Source organism: Chenopodium quinoa, unplaced genomic scaffold (assembly GCF_001683475.1).
Source record: "Chenopodium quinoa cultivar QQ74 unplaced genomic scaffold, ASM168347v1, whole genome shotgun sequence".
NCBI classification, from domain to species: Eukaryota; Viridiplantae; Streptophyta; class Magnoliopsida; order Caryophyllales; family Amaranthaceae; genus Chenopodium; species Chenopodium quinoa.
Genome location: NW_018743894.1, coordinates 373274 through 396077, shown reverse-complemented (window position 1 = coordinate 396077; position 22804 = coordinate 373274).

Here is a 22804-nt window from a genome sequence, read left to right as displayed (position 1 = left end):
CCAAAATTTTGGGACGGGATGTTGAATCCACGTCCCTTTGGCATGTTGGAGGTTAATCAAATCCTCCCCGGTTAGCCTCTTGTAGACCACGGCAGTGTGGTCTTCAGAGGGTTCAATTGGTTTATCCGATTTTAAATCAAACAACTTTCCAAATTCTTTAAGAGTTAGTCTCACATCGTTGTTTAATAATCGGAATTGTACATGAGTGATTAATGCATTCATTTTAATAACATTAAAACTTGAAATAAATTCTAATGTTAAATAGTCATACGTATCATGGCACATTTGAAAGAAACCAGTCATGCCTATACCTTTGAACAATTTTTCCACATATTTATCTAGACCTAATCTAGCTAGTGTGGGATGATGAACAAAACGGGTAGAAATTACCTGTCGATCAATGAGGTTCAACATCCTAGCCCGTTGCTCCTCGGAGGTGATGACAACCTCCTCCCATCCCGGTATTTGAAGGTCCGGGTTGACCGTTGGTTGTGGTGCCCTCGAACTTTCACCCCTTTGTGTCCTTGAACACTTCGAAGCCATTGTATGTGGAAAATTGGGTATTTGGAGCTTTCTCTCTCTAAGGGTTTAAAGGAAGTATGAGAGAAAGTGGGAGAAAATAGGTGGAAAATAAAGAGGAAGGTGTGAGGATTAAGAATATGTAAGAAATTTGAGCTTTTGATGGGTAAAATTGAGGAGATCTTGGATTGAAGGTGTAGACACCCATTTGTGTCTCCCCAAAACCAAACCCGGTGATGAGTACCTTTCACGTCGAATCATAATCGAATGAAGTGAAAGTGTGGAAAGTCTAGTGTTGCAGATAGTTTTTATTTCTTTTCTCTTCTCTCTGTTTTGAAAACTTATTTTAAGAAAACAGCCAATCCAGTTTGGTTGGTCCATGATATGGGTCTAATAATAGTGTAGTTGGATGGGGCTTGACAAGAGCTTTCCAACGATATATTATAAGCCCAATTTCGATGAATATTGAGGAAGTTATGGCCAATTTACTAAACTGGGCCCGGTTGTGCGGCCCAATGATCTAGAGGAGGGCCTAATATGATTTACCATTCCTAATGCAATTAGGAATGACTTTAGTCTTCTAGATTCTTTTAGAAGGTTATTTTCATTCCTAATTCAATTAGCATTAATAAATTGACTTTTGTTGACTTTTCAGAGTTTTAATTAAAATCAAAAAGCATTTTTGAGGAAAATATACGATTTATCCTCCTGTACGGCAGAACTTATCTGATTTTCAAAAACGCGTCAAAAACAGGCCTGGCTCCTGACTCCAGACATTGGCGCCTGGAGCTAGGCCTAGCGCCAGTTAGCCAGGGTTGGCGCCAGCTCTGTTTCACGTGCGCTAGACTCTATTTTGTTAATTTATCTTTTTGGCTGATTTTCTCTATAAATAACGACGTACAAAAATCCGTTTTCATTCACCTATTCTCATCAACAATCAGTTTTCAATTATATTCACCTACAATCAGTTTTCATTCGCTAATTCTCATCAAGATTTCCTTAATCAATTCATCTTTTTCTTTCTCTTTTTCTAAACTTGCTTTTTATATACAAAATTCCGCATTCACAAGATCTAGAAACACCTAGCCATATTTGAAGTTGCCTTCGCCCTAGACGTGAAAGGTTTAATTTCTGAGGGTTTGGTCCCAAATCTCTATTTCAATTATTTAATTTAATTGTTTGATTATTATTTTCCTTGAAGTTACTAACGTGTGTATTTTGTTATTAGAAAGAGGTACGATGCATCAAAGTAAGTGCTCTAATGGTTTTAATTAATATTATGATGTAGAAATCATGTTTATATTGTTATTATGATAAAACTAGTATCATGTCTAGGGTAACTTTAATATTAAATATGATTGTTACAATGCTTCCTATGTTCTTCCTAATATTTATGATTGTTAGTATCATGTTAGAGTTAAAGATTTGATTTTTATTGCTTAGTGACATGCTAGGGTTTGTTATTAATCTTGTTAGTATCATGCCTAGGATCTTGCTATTTTTATTATGCTTTAACATGATTTATGATTATTTTTATAACTGTTTTGATTATGATTATAATTATTATTATTATGATTAACATGATTATTATTATGGTTAATATGATTGTTATTATGATGATTATTTCATTGTTATGATTTTATGATCATGATTATATTTAGGGGGAAATTATCACCGGTAACACCCAACTTTTGTTTTTCTCAATGGTAGAATGCAAAATTTTTGATTATCATTGGTAATCACCAATTAGCAATACTAAGTTACTGGTAACATTAATGAAAGTTTTACTTAAAACCTTAACCATGGTTAAAATGTTAAGTGGGAAATAAACTGTGAAATGACTAAATTGACCCTATTTATTTCCCTTAACCACTTCTGTCTAATCAAATGAATTCAACACTTCTCGTTTCATCATTATGCAGTTTGGATTCCCTTTTTTTTATTTGAAAACCCCCTTTCTAAGAGATTATATAAATTAATTATTTTCATATGTTGTCACGACCACTGTTAGTCCTCTCCATAGCAACAGCTTTCTCTGACAAATCAGATCAGGTGAGCTCTACGGATGATCACCATGATTCTCATGTACCTTCTGTACAGCCCCATGTTGATGTAAGGTAAACCAATAGCAATATAGCATTCACTTTACAATATTGATTGTATAAGGTCAGATAAATGACTTTGTTGCAATATGATGATAGTATGTTATTGAAATTAGCCGAAGCCTGCCCACGGTGCTTCAGATGATCAAATTCTCACATAAACTAAAATTAATCAATAAACCCAGTAGTTCATCCCCAAATTAGATCGAAACCCACCAAATTAAACTCAAAATCAGATCGAAAATTGGAAGAACAAGTGATGATTGGGTCAAGTGAACCTAAATTAATCAAACCCAGAAAAATTGAACCTTGAATTACCCACGATTGATAAAATACAGATAAATTGGTAGCTTAATCTATAATCATCCGACTAAAACTTCAATCAAGATGATTAATTTATTGGATTGGATACTTTCGCTGACCTCCTGTCTCATTCCCTATGCTATCTTATATTTCGCATTTTGTTTAGCCATGGAAGTATTAAGAGAAATTGAGAAGAAGAAGAACAGAGAATACGAATAGAATTGGGGGTTTAGGGTTTATATAAAGGGGTAATTGATTAAGGAGGGAAAGAAGCATATAACTTTGGAGGGAAGTGATTTTTTAGAAGGATAGGTTTTTAATTGTGTTATTAGTTGTAGGGAATAGTCTCAAGCCTTTAAAATCCCACTAGCTTGAACCCCACTGTGATCATACACTAAAGTACGGTGGCGTCCAAAAGGGAAGAAGATAGAGCAAAAAAGTCGCCAACAAGTTTTTAAGGAACTTGTAAACCGTTCACGAGGTGAAGGTTACACCCCTTAACGATCCAAGAGATCGTCAACTCCATAAGGTCATGAACCAAATAAGGGTTCAGGGATGATGGTACAAATCCAACCTAAAAGAGATTGAACCTGCCCTAATAATAGGCCTCTACTTTATTCTGCTCGTATTCATGTGCGCTTTCTGACTGACATGCAATCAATAGATTAACCCTAAACCTGTTTAATCTATGTTGGTTGAATTTAATGCACAAATAAACTATTATTGGTGATCACTTGAATTATAATCACAATTAACCCTAACAAGATTATTAAATATCTTATTAAGCGTGGTTGCAAATACAAATTCCCTTTAAACATGCATGAAAGGTGTGATCAAGCAATAACAATAATAAGCATCAAGCAACATAATAATAATCATGATAATAATAATAATCATCATAAAATTATAATCATAATCAAAACAATAATAATCATAAATAAAATAATCATTATCAAAATAATAATAATAATAATAATAATAATAATAATATTCACAATCATCATAAATTATAACAATTATAATCATAATCATGTTCATGTTAATATTAGAGCATAATAAACATAGCAAGATCCTAGGCATGATACTAACAAGATTAATAACAAACCCTAGCATGTCACTAAACAATAAAAATCAAATCTTTAGCCATAACATGATACTAACATGAATTAATATTAAGAAGAACATAGGAAGCATAGTAAAAATCATATTTAATATTAAAAATACCCTAGACATGATACTAGGAATATCATAATAACAATGTAAACATGATATCTACATCATAATATCAATTAAACCATTAAAGTACTTACTTGGACGCCTCGTACCTCTTTCTAATAACAAAATACACACGTTAGTAACTTCAAGGAAAATAATAATCAAAACAATTAAATTAAATAATTGAAATAGAGATTTGGGACCAAACCCTCAGAAATTAAAACCTTTCACGTCTAGGGCAAAGGCAACTTCAAATATGGCTAGGTGTTTCTAGATCTTGCGAATGCGGAATTATTTATTTGGGAAAAGGCTAGTTTAGAAAAAGAGAGAGAGAGAATAATCAAGAAAATCTTGATGAGAGTTGGTGAATGATAGATGTAGATGATTATGAAAACGGAGTTTTTGATACGATATTTATAGAGAAAATCATCCAAAAAAGATAATTTATCAAAACAGAGTCTGAAAATCGAAAAACAACCTTGGCGCCAGCCCTGGCTAATTGGCGCCAGGACCAGTGGCTAGCGCCAGGCGCCAATGCTGGCGTCTGACGCCAATCCCGATTCCAGGCGCCAAGGCCTGGGGTTGGACGCCAAACCGACTTTTAACGCGTTTTCGAAATTCTGATAAAATTCCCGTACTGGAAGATAAAATAATATAATTCCCGTCGAAAATGCTATTTGATCTTAATTAAAACTCTGAAGAGTCCTAATTGAATTAGGAATGAAAAGAACCTTCTAGAATGTTCTAGAAGACTAAGACCATTCCTAATTGCATTAGGAATGATAAATTATATTAGGCCCTCCCCTAGATCATTGGGCGTACTTAAAACTCAAACCGGGCCCAGTTTAGTAAATTGGCCATAACTTCCTCAATATTCTTCGGAATTGGGCTTATAATATATCGTTGGAAAGGTCTTTGCAAACTCCATCCAACTACACCATTATTGGACCCATATCATGGACCAAACAAACTGGATTGGCTGTTTTCTTAAAATAAAGTTTTCAAAAACAGAGAGAAGAGAAAAGAAATAAAACTTTCCGCAACACTAGACCTTTCCACACTTTCGTTTCGTTCGATTATGATTCTACGTGAAAGGTACTCATCACCGGGTTTGGTTTTGGGGAGACACAAATGGGTGTCTACAGAAGCCCCCACTTTGACTGAGTTTGGAGAAACGCAAGTTTCGAAAACGAAAGTCAAAGTATCGATAGGGACGGAGAATGATTCAGAACGTTCTGCGATCCTAAATCACTCTTGTAACGCCGATACCTGCAAGACTAGCATTAGTTAAACAGATAAAAGAGTTAAGAAACGCGTATCTTGCACCGTCGAGCACACGTCTCTGAGAGTAACCGATTGTTGCTGCTTTACTGTTTTGATGACCTCCTGCAAGCTAGAGAATGCCATCCCGCTTGAAAACCGCGACGCCTTGTAACTGCTTCCAAATTAGAAGATTGCTTCGCCTGAAACTACCCTCTCTGCGGTGATAATATTCCACGTCCAAGGGAATATCATCGAAAATTATTTCTCTTGAAATAATTCTCATCCGCATTATGATCATCTTCCATGCCTCAGGAACTATGATCGAAGACAACTTCGCCTGAAATTACCTTCAGTTGTTTGTGACAACCTTCCGCAATCTAGGGAACGCCACCTTGCCTTTTTGATGTTCACTCGTCTCTGAACAAAGAGCTTCTTTTTTTTATATGATCTTCTGAATGATGTGTCCACGCGTCTCTGAACGAAGAGCTTGATAATAGGATGCCCACGCGTCTTTGAGCAAAAGAGCTTGAAAAGGAAATGTCCACACGTCTCTGAACAAAAGAGCTTGAAAAGGATTGTCCACGCGTCTCTGAACAAAAGCGCTTTGATGATATGCCCACGTGTCTCTGGGGCAAAAGAGCTTCTGAAAATAGGAAATGTTCACGCGTCTCTGAACAAAAGAGCTTCGGTGCTTGAATGTTTTTTGCGATAATGTTCTGAAGAAAAATTTCCAAAGACCAGCGTTTGTCGATCTCTAAAGCTCGCCTGAACTTTGCTTTCGCTAAAACTAGTATGTCGGTGTTTCCGTAATGAGCCATATCTTAGGCGCTTTAAGCTAAGCGAGACAATCTTTCATCAGGTCGACCACTTATTGCAATTGTAATCAAACTGACTACTTAATCATGTCAAATTGCTTATAGGGGCTAACTGGCGCACCAAGGAACCCGAAATTGCTGTATGAAGTCAAAATCACCTTTCTGAGAGGCTTCGAGCTCTGTCGTTGCTAAAATATTTCTGGCGCCAAGCGCTGGAGTAGGGTCTTCCCTGTTCTGCTGCACCTGTACTTATTTTGACTATAGAACTTTGGCAATTTCTTTAATCATCTCAGGGTTGACCTAAGGCTTAACATTATCTTAGGGTTGACCTAAGGTTTAATGTTGCTTGACTCATCGACATGACACGACTCAAGGTATAAACTTGACTCGATGTGATTGGCTGACTCGAGGTTGACTCGACTCGAAGTAAAATGACACGTGTGACTCAAATCAAAGTGATATGGCACGACATGACTCAATGTGTACATGACTCTTGTGTGCATTGTAATGTGATCGTGCGACTCGAAAAATGCAAAAACCAAAAATTTTCCGTCAATTTTGTGGAGGGTACCGACTTTCTCCTGAAAAAGAAAGACGCGAAAAAGAAAATCAAAAGTTTGAAGATGCATGTTGAATGAGCTTAGTCAAATGTCATTTGATACTATCTCTCAAGGTTCAAGGATTAATTCATCCTAGGCTATCTTAACTGTTGACTCCATGATGAAAGTATTTGGGTAACTTAGGCACGGAGGCTAAGCACTTCATACTTCGTGATGCAATGACAATTATGAGTGATGAGTGATGTGACAAGTCATGCTTCAACGTTAAGATTCCATGACAAAGGGTTCCTAAGGGAAGTATATTTGGTCATGTATGTGTGATGTGTGTGATAGTGACACTAAAGTTAGGCCGCAAGAGCTAAGTGTGTGAAAAAATATATTATTAGAAGAGCCAAATAATGGTGACTCTTAGGCTAGGTAAGCTACTGATATAGGGATCAAGCCCCCAAGTCTAGCTCTAAATGAATAGGGATGAGCATAGGATATCCCTTGATATGATCATGGTGTAAGTGTATGAATGTGAATATGAATGCATGTTTATTACGGCCGCACCTTGATGTGAGGCTGCCTACGTATCCGTTAGGAATCAGGCCAAACGTAGCTCTAGCCGAACCTCACACAAGTGTGTGTACCTCAAAAAGGTCTTTTAAGGGTTGTAACACGGTTAGGCTAAAGGTTATAGAAGAAGAAGGGGATAAACGCTCAAGACCCTAGATAAGCCCCCAAGGTGTGCAACCTTGCTTTTGAATATTTGTATTTTCATGCTCGAGTTTCTACTATTTTTTTTAGCTCTTTCTTTTGCTTTAGCATTTATTTTATTTTTATAAGTGTGGGAAATCCCGATCATGCGGTCTATCACTCACTTGGCATTCATGTTTCTCAGGCACGGTACCGAGCACTCGATAAGAGACGCAATCTGAGACGTGTTCTTATCGAAGATATTTTCATATCAAAGACATTGGAACACTTACCCTTTTGTACACTTTTATTTATTTTTTGCTATTGCTTTCTTTTGAATTTGCTCAAACTTTCTTTAGAATTGCATAAGTTACACACCATCCCATCCCAAGGTTAGGTAGATGTAGGTTGAAAAAAGAAAGGTCTATCGTTAGACGAGGCTCAAAGTGGTTTATGAAGAAAGGATGTAAATTAGAAAGGCGAAAGGAGATATGATGTGGCTACAAGGGGTGCCTCAAATCATTGGTATACCTTGTGCTTACCTCGACATGAATTTTTTTTTTTTAAATGCAATGTAATGAAATGATCATATGCAAGGAATTAAATGCTCATTTTTATTAAAAGGAAATGAAAAAAGACTACAAAAATAATCTGAGGAAAGGAAAAGGTGCCTATGCTAGACTTATTAGGGAAGGGGTAAAATGAAAAAGAAATAGAAAAAAAAGGTCATAAAATCTTGTCGTTGAAGCTCGCCTCTTGTCTTGTGTTTCTTCCCTTATCATTACTCGCTTTTCTTGTTAACTGGAGGTATGGGAAGCTTGTTGTTATCAATCAAATACTGGATGGCCTCCTTTAGCTTCCAACAGCTCTCAGTAGTATGACCCCTACCTTAGTGGTACTTGCAGTGTTCGTCTGGATTCCAAATAGGCGATCTTTTCTTAAGTGGGGGATCTTTAGTAGGTCCAATGGGAGTAATGATTCCCTTGGCATGGAGTCGATTGAAAGCATCATCGTAGCTAGTTCCAATAGGAGTAAATTCCCTTTTCGGTTGCTTTCGACTACCCATGGCTAGGATCTCACTAAGGTCAAAAGTACCAACACTATTACTAGAGTAGGTGTTTTCGGAAGAAGAAGGATAGTCGTTCTTCTTCCCTTTACAGCCACTGTTACCATTGTTACTGATCTTGGCCTTCTTGTCGCACGGAGGAACATGAAGGAGATTTGAATTAATGAAGTCTTGAACACGATCCTTGAGGGCGAGACACTCTTCAGTAGTGTGACCGCGACCTTTATGGTATCGACAATAGGAATTTGGATCCCAATTAAGAGAACGTTTTTCAGATGGAGGGTCTTGACTGGGACCAATGGAGTGAATGAGACCTTGATCGTGAAGACAGTCAAAAGCTTCATTGTAAGTCATTCCTATTGGTGTGTATTCTACAATGGTCCGTTTTGCTTGTGGTTTAGGAGCATTGAGTTCTTCATTAAACTCTTGGCGAGAATTTTGTTCGATGGCCATCACCCGATTTGCTAATCCTTCTACCATATTCAAGACCATGGCAATGACATCTTGCAGTCTTCGAATTTCCTCTTTTAGACTTGACGAGTCTTCCTTGGTATTATCTAATAAAAGACTTTCATCCTCCTCAATTATGGCCACTTCATCGAGAGAGGTCATATAAGCTGTCTCGATCATAGGCTCTCCTACAGGTGTGATAAGAAGTGATGGATCAAAGGATGCTTGGTCATCTTCGATGGCTAGAATCTCGAAAGTTTCATTGTCATCGATCAGATCTTGAATAGCTTCTTTGAGTTTCCAACACTCTTCAGTGTCGTGACCCTTTCCTTGATGATATTTTCAATGCTTATTAGGGTCCCACTTAGGTGGCCTAGCTTCTGGAACCGGATCTTTGATGGGCCCTATGGGCATGACTAGTCCTTTGTGATGTAGCTTCTCGAAAGCCGTTTCATAACTTATACCAAGTGGAGTGAACACCCTTTTTGATCTTTGGATTCGTGGTTTAGAGGTGTTTGTAGCATGTACCTCACTAGAGGAAGAAGAAGGATGGTCGCTCTTCTTTCCTCTCGCACTATTATCTTTCAGAAGGTCATCTTCAATGTCAATGCCTATATTATAGACAGCTTTGAAAGTATTCAAGTTGTGTTGGTACTTTAAGTGCTTTGAATACTTCCCTTGGAGATTCTTGATAAACATCCTCACAGATTCTTTTTTGGTAGGAGCCTTGACCACATTAGCAGAAGTTTCCCTCCATTTATTGAAGAAAGAAGTGAACCCTCCGTTTTCCTTTTGTTTTAACATCTCAAGTTGTCTGTGGTCTGTTTCGTCTTGGATGTTGCACTTATATCTATAGATGAAAGCGTTTGTTATCGACTCCCAAGAAGAAGTTTTTTCTTTCTCGAGAGAAAAAAACCATTGTTGACAAACGGTTTCGAGAGATAGTGGGAATAGAGAGGGGTAAACCTTCTTATCGATAGTCTTACTGCTCATTATAGTTTCAAAAGCTCTTAGATGGAAGTAAGGGTTATCTATTGCCCTGAATTTAGGGATGTCAGTGGCGTTGAACTTATACGGAAGAAGTTCTTTGTCCAGCGAAACCCCTTGTGAACTCATGCCCTGAAATTTATAGTCACTAGATAGCTTGCTTAGACTCTCTTGCATGAGGTTCATCTGTTGTTGCTTCATGGGATCATCAACCTTGAGGGTGAGTAGCTTCAGTGTTTCAGTCATGGTAACCAATTGGTTCCTAAGCTCATTGACTTCTTCTTGAGTTGCCATTATCTTCTTAGCCTTCCTCTTTTGACGAATCAGTTTATCAAAAAGCGAGACTTGAATAAAGAGGTTGTCCTTGATTAATCGCCCTTCTCTCCTCGACCAAGTATTGTGGGAAAGGAATTTGGGGATATTCATTATTAATTATTTAACTCAAACTCTATTCGACATGCAATGGAAGGAGGAAGTGAAGAAAGATGGAAGAATGTGGAGAAGAATGATGAAGGGATATGAAGAATTAGGAATAGAATGTACTGGGACTCAAATGACGGAAAAGACCGACTCATGCATGAACCTAAGACATGGCCATGGCGATATGTTCTCAAAGTGTGTGCTAAGACTAGTGAGTGTAGGTGATATGTTAAGACTCGTGTCATGACCATGTGGCTAAACTATGTGACCAAGACTCGATTAATAACTCGATAAGGTGTTATTGACAGCGAAAATTAACCGAATTAATTAGCAAACTAGTTAATTAGACCCTAGGTGATGACTCGACAAATAATCCGAATTGTCACAATATGGTGATTGGCGCCATACTTTTTAGTAAATGTCTGGCGCTACACACCATACAGTGGCGCTACAGCTCAGATTTTAGCACCAATATTGGAGCTTCGGTTCGGGACTGTTTTCGGTATTATTAGCCAACTGGGGTATGCCTAAAGTTGTACTAGGTCAATTCCGATTAAAGAAAAAAAAACTTTATTGACTCGAATTAATTAATTAATTAGGCAAAGTTCTTTAAGTCATTAATTATAATCTCAACACAAATCAACAAACGGTTAAGAGGAGCATAGGATATATATGCACGACAAATAATGCACAATTAGTCAAGTAGGCACAACATGGTGCAATGAGTTCGCAACCTAACCTTGGCTCTAGTTCTCTAAAGTTCAGGATATGGTTTAGTCAAATAGGGTCCATGGTTAATTGTCCAGATGCACCGCGTAGAAGCCTAACCGTGAAGGGTTAACGCGTGTTGACAGGATACCGCGAGTTTTTAGAAAAAACTCACTTCCATGGTTTGGTGAACTCAACCTCTCAAATGTACCCTTTGTTGCCAGGAGCGTTCAATCGGGTAGATAGAGCATGAATTCCCAGAGGGTTATGTCCATATGTAGAACACATATGGGTTTCAGAAAAGTGAGAAAAAAATCAATCAGGAAGTAAGATCGAGCAAACAATACGAAAAACCGGTCGAAATTAGAACGCATATTTCTGGCTCGGTACTGGGGGAATTGGCGCCAGCAAACAGAGACTGGCGCCAACTTTTAACTGTAGCGCCTGGCGCAAACTTTTAACCGTAGCGCCTGGCGCCAATACTGGCGTCTGGCGCTACGGCAAAAAGTGTGGCGCCAAGCTCTGGCCCCTGACGCTACTTCCCACATGCCTCAGCAGCTTTCTGTGCTCAATAAAATCATCCAGTTTCGCGCGGTGTTATTTCGGTCCTAGTTGTGAAAGACATTTCTCAAATTTCCTACGTGTAAAATCCAATGTTTTTGACTCATTACGGATGGTCTTTCCAATGAGAACCTTTTTATGCATATGACAATAATGTTAATCAAAATTACACACATGAAATACTTAGAACTTTTCGAGTCTCATCCACTCATTCTAAATCATTGCCGAAACAAATTCAGGAATTAAAATAGAAATCCTCCATAGTGGAGTCGCCAAAAACTGTAGGGAATAGTCTCAAGCCTTTAAAATCCCACTAGCTTGAACCCCACTGTGATCATACACTAAAGTACGGTGGCGTCCAAAAGGGAAGAAGATAGAGCAAAAGAGTCGCCAACAAGTTTTTAAGGAACTTGTAAACCGTTCACGAGGTGAAGGTTACACCCCTTAACGATCCAAGAGATCGTCAACTCCATAAGGTCATGAACCAAATAAGGGTTCTGGGATGATGGTACAAATCCAACCTAAAAGAGATTGAACCTGCCCTAATAATAGGCCTCTACTTTATTCTGCTCGTATTCATGTGCGCTTTCTGACTAACATGCAATCAATAGATTAACCCCAAACCTGTTTGATCTATGTTGGTTGAATTTAATGCACAAATAAACTATTATTGGCGATCACTTGAATTATAATCACAATTAACCCTAACAAGATTATTAAATATCTTATTAAGCGTGGTTGCAAGTACAAATTCCCTTTAAACATGCATGAAAGGTGTGATCAAGCAATAACAATAATAAGCATCAAGCAACATAATAATAATCATGATAATAATAATAATCATCATAAAATTATAATCATAATCAAAACAATAATAATCATAAATAAAATAATCATTATCAAAATAATAATAATAATAATAATAATATTCACAATCATCATAAATTATAACAATTATAATCATAATCATGTTCATGTTAATATTAGAGCATAATAAACATAGCAAGATCCTAGGCATGATACTAACAAGATTAATAACAAACCCTAGCATGTCACTAAACAATAAAAATCAAATCTTTAGCCATAACATGATACTAACATGAATTAATATTAAGAAGAACATAGGAAGCATCGTAAAAATCATATTTAATATTAAAAATACCCTAGACATGATACTAGGAATATCATAATAACAATGTAAACATGATATCTACATCATAATATCAATTAAACCATTAAAGTACTTACTTGGACGCCTCGTACCTCTTTCTAATAACAAAATACACACGTTAGTAACTTCAAGGAAAATAATAATCAAAACAATTAAATTAAATAATTGAAATAGAGATTTGGGACCAAACCCTCAGAAATTAAAACCTTTCACGTCTAGGGCAAAGGCAACTTCGAATATGGCTAGGTGTTTCTAGATCTTGCGAATGCGAAATTATTTATTTGGGAAAAGGCTAGTTTAGAAAAAGAGAGAGAGAGAATAATCAAGAAAATCTTGATGAGAGTTGGTGAATGATAGATGTAGATGATTATGAAAACGGAGTTTTTGATACGATATTTATAGAGAAAATCATCCAAAAAAGATAATTTATCAAAACAGAGTCTGAAAATCGAAAAAACAACCTTGGCGCCAGCCCTGGCTAATTGGCGCCAGGACCAGTGGCTAGCGCCAGGCGCCAATGCTGGCGTCTGACGCCAATCCCGATTCTAGGCGTCAAGGCCTGGGGTTGGACGCCAAACCGACTTTTAACGCGTTTTCGAAATTCTGATAAAATTCCCGTACTGGAAGATAAAATAATATAATTCCCGTCGAAAATGCTATTTGATGTTAATTAAAACTCTGAAGAGTCCTAATTGAATTAGGAATGAAAAGAACCTTCTAGAATGTTCTAGAAGACTAAAACCATTCCTAATTGCATTAGGAATGATAAATTATATTAGGCCCTCCCCTAGATCATTGGGTCGTACTTAAAACTCAAACCGGGCCCAGTTTAGTAAATTGGCCATAACTTCCTCAATATTCATCGGAATTGGGCTTATAATATATCGTTGGAAAGGTCTTTGCAAACTCCATCCAACTACACCATTATTGGAACCATATCATGGACCAAACAAACTGGATTGACTGTTTTCTTAAAATAAAGTTTTCAAAAACAGAGAGAAGAGAAAAGAAATAAAACTTTCCGCAACACAAGACCTTTCCACACTTTCTTTTCATTCGATTATGATTCGATGTGAAAGGTACTCATCACCGGGTTTGGTTTTGGGGAGACACAAATGGGTGTCTACATTAGTAAACCATGGTCAGTCAATAATTAGGCAAAGGTTTAATTAATGTTACCAGTAAATTATTATTACTAATTGGTGATTATCAATGATAATCCAAAATTTTGCATTCTACCATTGAGAAAAAACAAAAGTTGGGTGTTACCGGTGAGAATTTCCCTTATATTTATTACTATTTTATTATTATGTTGCTTGATGATATTTTTTGTTATTGCTTGATCACACCTTTTATGCATGTTTAAAGGGAATTTATACTTGTAATCACGCTTAATAAGATAATTAATAATCTTGTTTAGGGTTAATTTGATTATAATTTCAAGTGGTCGCCAATAATAGTTTTATTTGTGCATTAAATTCAACCAACATAGATAAACAGATTTAGGGTTAATCCTATTGATTGCATGTTAATCAGAAAGCACACATGAATACGATCAGTATAAAGTAGAGGCCTATTATTAGGGCAGGTTCAATCTCTTTTAGGTTGGATTTGTACCTTCATCCCCGAACCCTTATTTGGTTCTAGACCTTATGGAGTTGACGATCTCTTGGATCGTTAACGGGTGTAACCTTCACCCTGTGAACGGTTTACAAGTTCCTAAAACTTGTTGGCGACTTTTTTGCTCTATCTTCTTCCCTTTTGGACGCCACCGTACTTAAGTGTATGATCACAGTGGGGTTCAAGCTAGGGGTTAACGCTTGAAATTATTCTCTACAGTTTTTGGCGACTCCACTGGGGAGGATTTCTATTTTAGTTCCTGAATTTGTTTCGGCAATGATTTAGAATGAGTGGATGAGACTTAAAACGTTCTAAGTATTTCATGTGCGTAATTTTGATTAACATTATTTTCATATGCATAAAAAGATCTCATTGGAAAGACCATCCGTAATGAGTTAAAAACATAGGATTTTACACGTAGGAAATTTGAGAAATATCTTTCACAACTAGGACCGAAATAACACCGCGCGAAACTGAAAAATTTTATCGAGCACAGAAATCTGCTGAGGCATGTGGGAAGTAGCGCCAGAGGCCAGAGCTTGGCGCCAGACTTTTAGCCGTAGCGCCAGACGCCAGCATTGGCGCCAGGCGCTATAGTTAAAAACTGGCGCCAGTCTCTGATTGCTGGCGCCAACCTCCCCAAATACCGAGCCAGAAATATGCGTTCTAATTTTGACCGGTTTTTCGTATTGTTTGCTCGATCCTACTTCCTGATTGGATTTTTTCTCACTTTTCTGAAACCCATATGTGTTCTACATATGGACATAACCCTCTGGGAATTCATGCTCCATCTACCCAATTGAACGCTCTGTGCAACAAAGGGTACATGGAAGCGAGTTTTTTCTAAAGCTCGCGGTGTCCCATCCACTCGCGCCAACCCTTCACGGTTAGGCTTCCGCGCGGTGCATCCGGACAATTAATCATGGACCTTCTATTGACTAAACCATATCCCGAACTTTAGAGAACTAGAGCCATGGTTACGTTGCAAACTCATTGCATCATATTGTGCCTACTTGACTAATTGTGCATTATTTGTTGTGCATATGATATATGTTTTCGTCTTAACCGTTTGTTTGACTTGTGTTGAGATTAAATAAATTAATGACTTAAAGAACTTTGCCTAATTAATTAATTAATTAATTAATTTGAGTAATTAAAGTCTAATATTTTAATCGGAATTGACCTAGTACGACTTTAGGCATACCCTAGTTGATTAATAACACCGAAAACAGTCTCAGATTGAAGCTCCAATATTGGTGCCAAAATCTGAGCTGTAGCGCCACTTTGTGGAGTGTGGCGCCTGGCGACAGCTCTGTCGTCTGGCGCCAAGATACACTGTGCGGCGCCAGTTCTGTCGTTTGGCCGACAGTTCGGATTATTGGTCGAGTCATCACCTAGTGTATAATAAACCAGTTTGCTAATTAATTCGGTTAACTTTCGCTGTCAATCATGCTTTGTCGAGTCATTAATTGAGTCTAAGTCATATAGTCTAGCCACATGGTCATGACACGAGTCTTAATATGTCACCTACACTCACTAGTCTTAACACGCACTTCGAGTTTATGTCACCATGACCATGTCTTAGGTTCATGCATGAGTCAGTCTTTTTTTTCGTCATTTGAGTTGGGGGGTACATTCTATTCCAAATTTTCCATACCCCTCCATCTACATCATTTTCCTTCACATTCTATTCCAATCTTTCTTCACTTCCTCCATCCATTGCATGTTGAATAAAGTTTGAGTCAAATAATTAACAATGAGTATCCCCAAATTCCTTGTCCACAGTACTTGGTCGAGGAGAGAAGGGCGATTAATCAAGGACAACCTCTTTATTCAAGTCTCACTTTTTGATAAACCGATTCGACAAAAGAGGAAGGCTAAGAAGATAATGGAAACTCAGGAGGAAGTCAATGAGCTTAGGAACCAATTGGTTACCGTGACTGAGACACTGAAGCTACTCACACTCAAGATCGATGATCCCGTGAAACAACAACAAATGAACCTCATGCAAGAATGCTTGAGCAAGCTATCTAGTGACTACAAATTTCAAGGCATGAGTTCACAAGGGGTCTCGCTGGACAAGGAACTTCTTCCCCATAAGTTCAATGCCACTAACATCCCTAAATTCAAGGCAACAGATAACCTTTACTTCCATTTAAGAGCTTTCGAAACCATAATGAACATTAAGGGTATCGATAAGAAGGTTTTCCCTTCTCTGTTCCCACTATCTCTCTAAACCGTTTGCCAATAGTTGTACTTCTCCCTCGACAAAGAGAAAACCTCTACCTGGGAATTGATAGTAAACGCTTTCGTTGATAGGTATAAGTGCAATATTCAAGTTGAAACCAACCATAGACAACTTGAGATGCTAAGACAAAAAGAGAATGAAGGCTTTACTTCTTTCTTTAATAAATGGAGAGAAACTTCCGCCAAGATGATTGAGGTCCCCACCGAAAAGGAGTCTGTGAGGATGTTTATCAAAAATCTCCAAGAAAAGTATTCAAAGCACTTAAAATATCAACACAACTTGAATACGTTCAGAGCCGTCTATGACATAGGTATCGAGATTGAAGACGACCTCGCAAAGCAAAAAGCTACTAACAATAGTAACCACGGTGGCTGGAAAGGAAAGAAGAACGACAATCCTTCTTCTTCCGAAAACGCCCACTCTAGTAATAATGTTAGTACCTTTGACCATAATGGTGTCTTATCCATGGACAATCAAGGATCTAAAAGGAAACCCAAGCGAGAGTTCACACCCATTGGAATGACCTACGATGCTGCTTTCGATCGTCTCTATGATCGAGGATTAATCAAACCTATTGGCCCTACTGAGGATCCAACACCAGAAAATCGATCTTCGAGATGGAATCCAAACTCCTATTGCAAGTACCATCGAGGACGCGGTCATACCACTGACGAATTGAATGCTACAGGTTTCAAAATCTCATTCAAGATCTCATAGAAGAAAACAAGATCCCATTGCCTCTAGCTAGCGAGAAGACTGGGTGATGATGAAGCGAATGACACAAGACAAGAGGCGAGCTTCAACGACAAGATTTTATGACCTCTTTTTCTATTTATTTTTCATTTTTTTCTTCCCCAATAAGTCTATCATAGGCACCTTTCTTTTCCTTTAGATTTATTTTTTAGGATCATTATATATTTATTTTTTAATAAAATGAGCATTTATTTCCTTGCATATGATCATTTCATTATACTGCATTAAAAAAAAAAAAAAAAAAAAAAAAAAAAAAACATGTCGAACTAAGCACAAGGTATACCAATGATTTGAGGCACCCCTTGTAGCCACATCATATCTCCTTTCACTTTTTAATTTTACAATCCTTTTTTCATAAACCACTTTGAGCCTCGTCTAACGATAGACCCTTCTTTTTTCAACCTACATCTACCTAACCTTGAGATGGGATGGTGTGCAACTTATGCAATTCCAAAAAAGGCTTGAGTGATTCAAAAAAAATTAAAATAGCAAAAATAAGCAAAAGCAAAAAAATAAATAAAAGTGTACAAAAGGGCAAGTGTTCCAATGTCTTTGATATGAAAATGTCTTTGATAAAAACACGTCTTAGATTGCGTCTCTTATCGAGTGCTCGGTACCGTGCCTGAGAAACATGAATGCCAAGTGAGTGATAGACCGCATGATCGGGATTGCCCACACTTATTAAAATAAAATAAATGCTAAAGCAAAAAGAGCTAAAAAAGTGTAGGAACTCAAGCATAAAAATACAAAGATTCAAAAGCAAGGTTGCACACCTTGGGGGCTTATCTAGGGTCTTGAGCCTTTATCCCCTTCTTCTTCAAACCTTTAGCCTAACCACGTTACAACCCTTAAAAGACCTTCTTGAGGTATACACACTTGTGCGAGGTTCGGCTAGAGCTACGTTTGGCCTGATTCCTAACGGATACGTAGGCAACCTCACATCGAGGTGCGGCCATAATAAAAACGCAGTTCACATTCACACACTCACACCATGATCATATCAAAGGATCTCCTATGCTCATACCTATTCGCTTAGAGCTAGACTTGGGGGCTTGATCCCTACATCATTAGCTTACCTAGCCTAAGAGTCACCACCATTTGACTCTTTTCAATAATATTTTCCACACACTTAGCTTTGCGGCCTAGCTTTAGTGTCACTTTCACACACATCACAGATACATGACCAAATATACTTCCCTTAGGAACCCTTTGTCATGGAATCTTAACATAACAATGAAGCATGCCTTGTCACATCACTCATCACTAATAATCGTCATTACATCGAAGTATGAAGTGCTTAGCCTCCGTGCCTAAGTTACCCAAATACTTTCATCATGGAGTCAACAGTTGAGATATCCTAGGATGGATTAATCCTTGCACCTTGAGAGAATGTATCAAATGACATTTGACTGAGCTCATTCAATATGCATCTTCAAAATTTAACTTTTGATTCTTTTTCGCGTCTTTCTTTTTCGGGAGAAAGTCGGTACCCTCCACAAAAATGACGGAAAATTTTTCTTTTTTTGCATTTTCGAGTCGCACAATCATAATACAATGCACACACGGGTCATGAGTCACATGTGTCATTTCAGTTTGAGTCGAGTCAACCTCGAGTCAGTCAATCACAGCGAGTCAAGTTTATGCCTTGAGTCGTGTCAAGTCGATAAGTCAAGCGATGTTAAACCTTAGGTCAACCCTAAGATAATTAAAGAGATTGACAAAGTTCTATAGTCAAAATAAATACAGGTGCAGCTGAACAGGGAAGACCCTACTCCAGCGCCTGGCGCTAGATCTTTTCAGTAGCAACAGAGATCGAAGCCTCTCAAAATGGTGATTTCGACCTCAAACAGCAATTTTGGGTTCCTTGGCACGCCAGTTAGCCCCTATAAGCAATTTGACATGATTAAGTAGTCAGTTTGATTACAATCATAATAAGTGGTCGACCTGATGAAAGATCGTCTCACTTAGCTTAAAGCGCCTAGTCACGGAAACACCGACATACTGGTTTTAGCGGAAGCGAAGTTCAGGCAAGCTTTAGAGATCGACAAACGTTGGTCTTCGGAAATTTCTTCTTCAAAATATTATCGCAACAAACGTTCAAGTATCGAAGCTCTTTTGTTCAGAGACGCGTGGACATATCATTCAAAAGCTCCTTTGTTCAGAGACGCGTGAACATCTCCATCAAAGCTCTTTGCTCCAGAGACGCGTCGGCATATCATTCAAAAGCTCTTTTGTTCTGAGACGCGTGAACATTTCCATGAAGCTCTTTTGTTCAGAGACGCGTGAACATTTCCCACAAGCTCTTTTGCTCAGAGACGCTTGGGCATCCTGTTATCAAGCTCTTCGTTCAGAGACGTGTGGACACATCATTCAGAAGATCATATAAAAAAGAAGCTCTTTGTTCAGAGGCGCGTGAACATATCCAAAAAAAGAAAAGAAGCTCTTTCTTCAGAGGCGCGTGAACATGTCAAAAGGAAGCTCTTTGTTCAGAGACGAGTGAACATCGAAACAGCAAGGTGGTGTTCCCTAGATTGTGGAGAGTTGTCACAAACAACTGAAGATTGTTTCAAGAGAAGCAATCTTCGATGGTATTCCCTCGGACGTGGAATATTATCAAAGCGGAGGAGGATCGTTTCAGGCGAAGCAGTCTTCCAAATTGGAAGCAGTTACAGGCGTAGCGGTTTTCAAGCGGGATGGCATTCTCTAGCTTGCAGGAGGTCATCAAAACAATCGGTTACTTTCAGAGACGTGTGCTCGACGGTGCAAGATACGCGTTTCTTAACTCTTTTATCTGTTTCAATAACGTTAGTTTGCAGGTATCGGCGTTACAAGAGTGTTTTAGGATCGCAGAACGTTTTGAATTATTCTCCGTCCCTATCGATACTTTGGCTTTCGTTTTTCGAAATTTGCGTTCTCCAAACTCAGTCAAAGTAAGGGCTTCTGTAGACACCCATTTGTGTCTCCCCAAAACCAAACCCGGTGATGAGTACCTTTCACGTCGAATCATAATCGAACGAAGTGAAAGTGTGGAAAGTCTAGTGTTGCGGATAGTTTTTATTATTATTTATTATTATTTTATTATTATGTTGCTTGATGATATTTTTTTTATTGCTTGATCACACCTTCTATGCATGTTTAAAGGGAATTTATACTTGTAATCACGCTTAATAAAATAATTAATAATCTTGTTTAGGGTTTTTGATTATAATTTAAAGTGATTGCCAATAATAGTTTTATTTGTGCATTAAATTCAACAACATAGATAAACATATTTACGGTTAATCCTATTGATTGCATGTTAATCAGAAAGCGCACATGAATACAATCAGAATAAAGTAGAGGCCTATTATTAGGGCAGGTTCAATCTCTTTTAGGTTGGATTTGTACCTTCATCCCCGAACCCTTATTTGGTTCTAGACCTTATGGAGTTGACGATCTCTTGGATCGTTAAGGGGTGTAACCTTCACCCTGTGAACGGTTTACAAGTTCCTAAAACTTGTTGGCGACTCTTTTGCTCTATCTTCTTCCCTTTTGGACGCCACCGTACTTAAGTGTATGATCATAGTGGGGTTCAAGCTAGGGGTTAACGCTTGAAATTATTCGCTACAGAAGGTATAGTTGAAGGTTTGAAAATGGAGGTTTTAGAGAGAGAAAGTGTGAAGGAGAAAGAAGAAGTGAGGAAGAAAAAGAAAAGAGAAAGAGAGAAGGGGGTTTAAAACCCCGGATAGAAATAGGCGCGCCCGATCGGGCGAAAGTAATTCTGGGAAATTTGTAAAGTGCGCGCCCGATCGGGCGACCTCCACCCAATCGGGCGCGAACTCGAACCTGGAAATCACCCTCTGCTCGCCCGATCGGGCGAGCTTCGCCCGATATTTCTTTTTGTGGCACTCAATTACAATAAAATTCCGCCCGATCGGGCGAAATTTCCCTCGATTTCTTCCTTGACTTGCGCGCCCGATCGGGACTCCTTGGCCGATCGGGCAAAATTATGCTTCGATAAAATCAATATTGTGCGCCCCGATCGGGCGTCCTTGTCCGATCGGGCGAAATTAAGCTCAAATTTGAACCTTAGGTGCGCGCCCGATCGGGCCCGTACCCAAGTCCGGAACTTCTCTTTCTTTGCCCTTTTTCTCTTGAAACCTCCGTACTTTGTGATCTAAAACCTGTACAAAACACTCACAAAAGGTAAAATTCACTGTCCTCACCTCTCTAAGGAAAAGTAAAATAAAAATAAAATGAAAATATTAGTCTAGAAAGCAAGAAATACGGGTTGCCTCCCGCAAAGCGCTGGTTTATCTAGGTCCCGCACGACCTTCATACCAAGTACAAGAACTAGGAACCTTGGCCTAACGCTTGATCGGGCATTTTCTCACCCGGTATAGCGGTGTTTAGGCTGCGACGAGGCTTCCTGACCTACCCTGTGGGAAGACAATTCACCTTATCTGGTGGATCCTCCTTGACTTGGGTAAGGGGTTCTTCAATGCTACGCACCAAAGATCCTTCTTTGATCGAGGGTTGCTTCAAATTGTCATTGCGTTCAACACTTGCAACTCGATCTGGCGGAACACTTACCATAGGCTCCAATCGCACAACTTGCTTGATTGATTCCACCTTTTCGTCCTCAAAACCAAGACCAACGGTGTAGAGGGCTCTTTCTATTGCATCGACTTCCTTCTGCCATTTGTTTATCTCATCTGAAAAGGATGCAACACAAGATACCGCCTGCAAGGGATATTTTTCAAGTGCTTTGGGCTTGTTAGAATAATTCTCAACCACATTAACACTAAAACATTTTTCCTCAGTCATGGAGATTTTAGGGGTATTATTAAGATTGAAAACAGTTTTATCATCCCCTACTGATAGTGTTAACTTACCACTTCTCACATCTATGATTGCTCCTGCAGTGTTAAGGAATGGTCTACCCAAAATAATTGGGGTTTGCATATCCTCAGCCATATCAAGAACAACAAAATCAACATGTATATAAAATTTACCTACTCTAACGGGGACATCCTCTAAAACACCTAAGGGGTATTTGAAAGAACGGTAGGTCATTTGAAGAGTTATATTGGTAGCTTTTAATTTACCCATATTTAACTTGAAACACACAGATAATGGCATGACGCTAACGCTAGCACCCAAATCACACAATGCATTATCAATCAATAGATTGCCTATATGACAAGGGATAGAAAAACTACACTCTGCACTGAAAGCTACTGTCTCTACCTCACTAATAGACCTTTTCCTTGTCAATATTTCTTTCATAAATTTTGCATATGAAGGAATTTGTGTGATTAATTCAGTGAAGGGAACTGTTACCTTCAAATCTTTTACCATCTCCAGGAACTTACCAAACCGCTTA